The sequence below is a fragment of the Pinus tabuliformis genome, chromosome 6 (genome assembly GCF_031772625.1).
Source record: "Pinus tabuliformis cultivar Carrire ecotype Pingquan chromosome 6, CPIR1, whole genome shotgun sequence".
Classification (NCBI taxonomy): domain Eukaryota; kingdom Viridiplantae; phylum Streptophyta; class Pinopsida; order Pinales; family Pinaceae; genus Pinus; species Pinus tabuliformis.
Window position 1 is genome coordinate 175,479,919 of NC_142292.1, and position 6,000 is coordinate 175,485,918.

Below are 6,000 nucleotides of genomic sequence, written 5' to 3' on the forward strand. Positions count from 1 at the left end.
TTGAGACAAATAAAATGCAAGCTAAGTTGAGTTCACTGTTATATATCCATAACTAGAAGTTCCTCCTCAACTGTACATTGTATATATTATAGCCACTAACATAATGATGGCATGATCTGGTGGGATGCATTCATTGACTGAATTACATTATGTTATATGGAATTGTCTTGATTTACTATCGAGTACTCACATGTCTTTTTGCAGATAAGTAGGCATTGCGTTGTTGGACAATTGTTCAACTTATGAATAATTACAGGTAACCAAAAAATTTGGTTTCTCTGGTAGAGAACTATTTAGCAGAAAATGAAAATAGCTTGCTAGTCTTTGCTTTCAGCTAGGACTAACATCCTTTGAGTTTTCTTCGATCTTCAAGACAAACTATTTCCACTGTCAAAACTTAAATAGTTATAAGGTAGAGGGTAGGCAATATTTAGCTGGCTAGAAGCCAAGACTACTTTATGTAACCCAAAGTATAATCGTGAACAACTATAGCTTGTATTGAAACACTTGCATATAGGCAATGAAGCACATAAAGTTCCATCGTAAGTTTCACATGTACATAATCAAAAAATTTTCTATTAAAGAATTTAAGAATCAATACACATTTTAGCCTAGGAGACCATGACCATATACAACGATGAGAATAGGAAAATTATTTCCCAACTTAATATTCAACCTCAGTTTGATTTTCTTGTTTATAATCAGGAAACCATGGTAAGAAGGCCTGTAGATCCAGAGGAGGAGCTCGGAATGATGGCTCAAGAAGTCCGTGATTATGTGGAAGCTTTTCTGAATAGTCTTGCTGCAAATGTTCCCAAAGTAAGACATCCATGTGGATGAGCACACAATACAACCATACAGAATCTCAGTGTTTATTCAGTCCATGATACTTGAATTGATGATTTGATGATTTGCAAGCTGTGGTGCTTTGTCAAGTTGAGAAAGCCAAGGATGAAATGCTGACCCAACTTTATAGCTCAGTCAAGTAAGGTTTAATGAAAAAATGTGGTTAAGGTACGTCAATAATTAGTTTGATTATTTTCCCATTTCTGTATTTTTCCAGACTGATTTTTATTTTCACTTAAAATCAGGTCTCTTGGGACTTTTTGAAAGTAGTGTTTTTTGTCCTCCTCTACAGGTGTAGTAAACATCTATTGATTGGAGCACCGTACATTTGAGCTTTTGGGATGCCTTTTCAACTTTATGTTTAAAAAGGTCCTACATGGATTTAAACTTGGATCGATCACAAGAGAAATTTTGACTTATCAATTCTATATTCCCGTGTTGATATGTACATAGTGTGGGCTCAGTAGCAACACCTTTTAACCTCAATATCAATGACAATGGAGCAACTATGAGCCCTTTTTTGGTTCCTTTTTATCAGCACTCTATTTTACTAGTTTATGTCTCTTTATTTTGAATTTTAATTTAATTTAATTTTGAATTTATAGACAGACTGTGTTATTGGTTGTTTTGATCAATACTGGTTTGCTTTTCCTACTTCTGTTGGCATTTTCCTCATTGAATTGGCGAGGGTTCTATATTTTTCCACTTATATTTATTTGAATTTTAGTTTAGTTTAATTTTGAATTTATAGACAGACTCTGTTATTGGTTGTTTTGATCAATACTGGTTTGCTTTTCCTATTTCTGTTGGCATTTTCCTGATTGAATTAGTGAGGGTTCCGTGCTTTTCCACTTCTATTTATTTGTTTCCTTCTTATTTATTGATTGGGATTTTGTTTGTTGCAGTATTCATGGGCAATGTGAAGTTATCATGTTTGATATTACTACACGATTGACTTACAAGAATGTCCCAACATGGCACAAAGATCTTTGCAGGTATCTCTTTTGCAGAGGGGTTGGATCTCTAAGTAGAAATGAAGGTTCCTTAATTGTGTGGTGGCACAATTGCCTGAACCGATTACCTAAATATCTTTGTGAATTTCAGGGTGTGTGAGAACTTTCCTATTGTTCTTTGTGGAAACAAGGTTTATATGAAGAATAGGCAAGTGAAGTCTAAGCAAGTTACTTTTCATAGAAAGAAGAATCTTCAGTACTATGAGATATCTGCAAAAAGTAACTACAACTTGGAGAAGCCATTCCTGTACTTGGCAACTGGCTAGCTTGCTACAAGCTTCAATACTCACAAAGATGAAGTCCTTAACTAGAGGGAGTATCTGAGACACCCTTTTTTTCCATTACACGAAGTCATTGACTCTTGGCCTAAAAAACCTGCAGCTTATAGGTAGCCGTTAAACCTTGTGTCAACCATTAAAGCAACAATCATAACTCGTTTGGCTTAATATAATATTGAAGTTTTTGTTACAGGGAAATTGCAGGCAAGTACGTTGTGGAGGTGAGGGCACTGTGTTTAAGGCTGCTGGCTGCAATTTCTGAAGCTCTAGGACTCCATTCTAATTACTTGAATAATATTTTTGGGGAGCACCAACAGCGGTTACTTGTAAATTACTATCCACCATGCCCAAACCCAGATGTTACCCTTGCTTTAAGAAGCCATTCAGACACAGGTGGCATCAATGTTCTAATGCAAGGCGATGTCAGCGATTTGCAAGTACTTAGAAAAGGGAAGTGGGTTGCTGTAGAACCCGTTGCTAATGCCTTTGTTATCAAACGTAATAAGCGAGTCTTCCTCGGTTAAAATAAAAATAATTCACGGGCTACATAAGAAACCTCACAAGCTTTTGATAAGTGATCAGTTAAATAATATTTGTGATGAGTCTGTTCAGAGTATTAATTTTCAAGAATGATCAAAAATATTTTGAAAAAGAAGTTAAAATAACTAGGAGGGCATAAAAACGTTCCATTACAGATCGTTCAAGCGAAAGAATACTCACTCTATAACACTGTGTAATCCAGTTCTAGATATCATACTCACTTTATAATACTGCGTAATCCGGTTGAGCGATGAAGCTATATTTTTGATAACATGATTGAAGCATAAAACTAACACACACCTGCCACTAACGAAATTCCTAAAAGCTTGTACAGTTGATAACTGTGGCTATCAAGCCTGCCTGGGTATTCTTGTGGGTATGTTGTCTGTCAAACACATAAAGGTATTTCCATTTCATTAATTGGGCTCTCGATTGATTTCTGCATAAAGATTCACATTGCCTAAATCTAAATTCGTTTCCATTCAACAATCTACAGATTCTTCTTTAACTATAGTAAAACTGGGAGATGGAACGCTTATCAAAGCTAAGGTAGCATCTTAAATCCAAACTTCTGACTCCCATTTGAAGTAGTAAAACTTGGGCGTAAATTTAGTAATGTATTGAATCCCCTCTTGCTAAACAAAGGTAATCTTAATAACCCATATGCGTTGGTTTCTATCATACATGAATTTCTGTGGTGGTTTCTCTCATACACGAGTACTATTTGTGAAATTTGAATGTGAAACTACTTTGAAAGAACATTCAAAATGATTTTATTTATTTTTTTTAAATAATTTTTTATATTGTCTCTAGAGAGACAATAGTTTGAATTATGATTTTATTTATTTATTTTTAAATAATTTTTTATATTGTCTCTAGAGAGATAATATTTTGAATTATGGACATATTGTCTCTATAGAGACAATATGTTTTTAATCTCAGCTATTGTCTCTACAAAGACAAAAATGTAATTGTCTCTAAAGAGACACAAATGAAGTTGTCTCTAGAGAGACAAATGAAATTGTCTCTAGAGAGACAAATCAAATTGTCTCTTAATAGACAATAATTATTGTCTTTATAGAGACAATAATAATATGTGTTCTATATTGTCTTTATAGAGACAAATTTTTGAGACATTATATTTTGAGACACCCGCCTAGAGACAATATTTAAGACAATGCACAAGTTTCTTTTTGTCTTAAGTTAAGACAATTGACTCAAATATTGTCTTAAATATTGTCTTAAAACCCCCCTACATGTAGTAGTGGCATCAAAATCCAACCCATATTACTTCAATTGATGAAGTATTTATACAATTTCCTCACAAAATATCTTGATAAAAATATCAAGAGCTATTACAAATATCTGAAAACTGTATTACAAAAATAGAACACAAATAAAGGTAACTAAAACTATTTGAAGAGTTCTAGTACTATCCTTGAGGATTTTTTTAATAAAGAAGAGAAATTCGAATTTGGTTGCAACTCATATTTGATGAGGTGGCCTCCAAGTCACTAACTGTCTTTGAACTTTTTCCTCCCGAAATTCTGAAAAATAGGGTCATGTAATACCTTTGTGTCTCCCAAAACATAATAGATGTTAGAAATGTGAGAGACGTTTTTGTAAATGATTATGTTAGCAACAAAAACCTATTTCATGTTTTGAAAATTTGTTCCCCCCTACTCGAAAACTGCATTTGAAAACCCTGGCTAAAATAAGGAAACTTCTGGAAAACATGCCTGCAAAGATTCATCCAAATATCCCAAACCATAACCTCTGTTAATCTAAGGAACAAAAACCTCCTCCAGTTTCCCAAGATTCATCTTTGTTTAGCCACCATATTCTCTGCAAAAAGGTGACTAAAACATGAAATTTCTCGAAAACATGCCTTCAAAGATGTAATTGTATCTCCAAAACCATAACAACTGATAGAAAACTAAGAGTGGGTTTTGTAAATGAGGATGTTATAAACAAAAACCTCTTTCCATTTTTGAAAATTCATTTTCGATTGTTTGTAAACCATGTTTGAGTTTACTTTATTACATCATTTAATCATGTTTAAATGCATGATTAATTAAATCAACCAGCTAATGAGACTTAAATTTACATTTTGAGGGCGCATTTTACTCTTGTAGACCCATTTATTATTTCTAAACTACTAAAACCTATTATATCATCAAACTTAAATGATCAAAACTAATCATGTTACAACATTGGCTCCAATGGGCACTACTTCCCCCTGTGGGATGCAGAGAACTAGTAGACCAATTGCCTTTAGTGTTGGGCATGGAGTCATACCATAAAACAACCAACCACTAATTTTCCATCTTATGTTGATAATCTCCATGGATCAGTGTTTTCATTTGAATACTCTGCTACTACACACTACAACCTACAACTGTGAAATGCAACCATATGCCTGCACTAATTCAGATACTCTTTCATACTGAAATCTGAAAACTGAAAATTTCTAAAGACTGAAAATATAGGTTGATCTATCATATACTCTTCAAATCACACCACTCATAAAAACCGAACACGTTGATATACTACATACTGAAACTCAAAATATCTATTTAATCCCCACACCTCTATCTAACTGAATTGAAAAAATTTACACTATTAGGTGTAATCAGCTTTCCAATGTAACCAAGTGCGAAGTGGATTTATTGACAAACCATGTTGTGAGGAGATGAAAATCTCAAGAATATATACAATATGAACATAAAATCCCATGGAAAACCTACACTCATAGGTGTACATTAAAAGTTGCATCCTTTGTAGACAATTTAAATTTTTGACCATGGCTGAGAGGGAGAGACATATACTACTGATTGAAAGTATCAATGAACCTTGCATAGCAGTAAAGGTAGCTGAAATTTCGAAACAGTCGGATTGATCACCCAGTGGAATCGCCATATGACAAAGTGGAGTCACCAAGTGAAAGAAATGCAACCAATAATAAATTTCTACTCCTTGTTCACCATAAAAGAATAGATCTAATCTTTATCATTCCCCGAAGAAATATATATTCGTTACTTTGCTCCCCGGCAAGGACGGTAGATTTTGTACATGTTTCCTATAGGCAGTCCTTGGATGCAAAAACTATGCCAGGAAAACAACTCAACTAGCCTTTAAGTTCAAGCTGGCCCTTGAAACAGAGGGGGCTCCATCAGTTGTTACGAGGCTTTGTTTAAAGTTGTTCACCTGTCACTGAACAAAAGCCTTTGAAGCACAATGGCCAGATTTATGGTTTTATTGGGGATGGTTGGTGATCAATGACAATCCCTAATCATGATTAAAGGCCTCTCTCATAGGGTCCC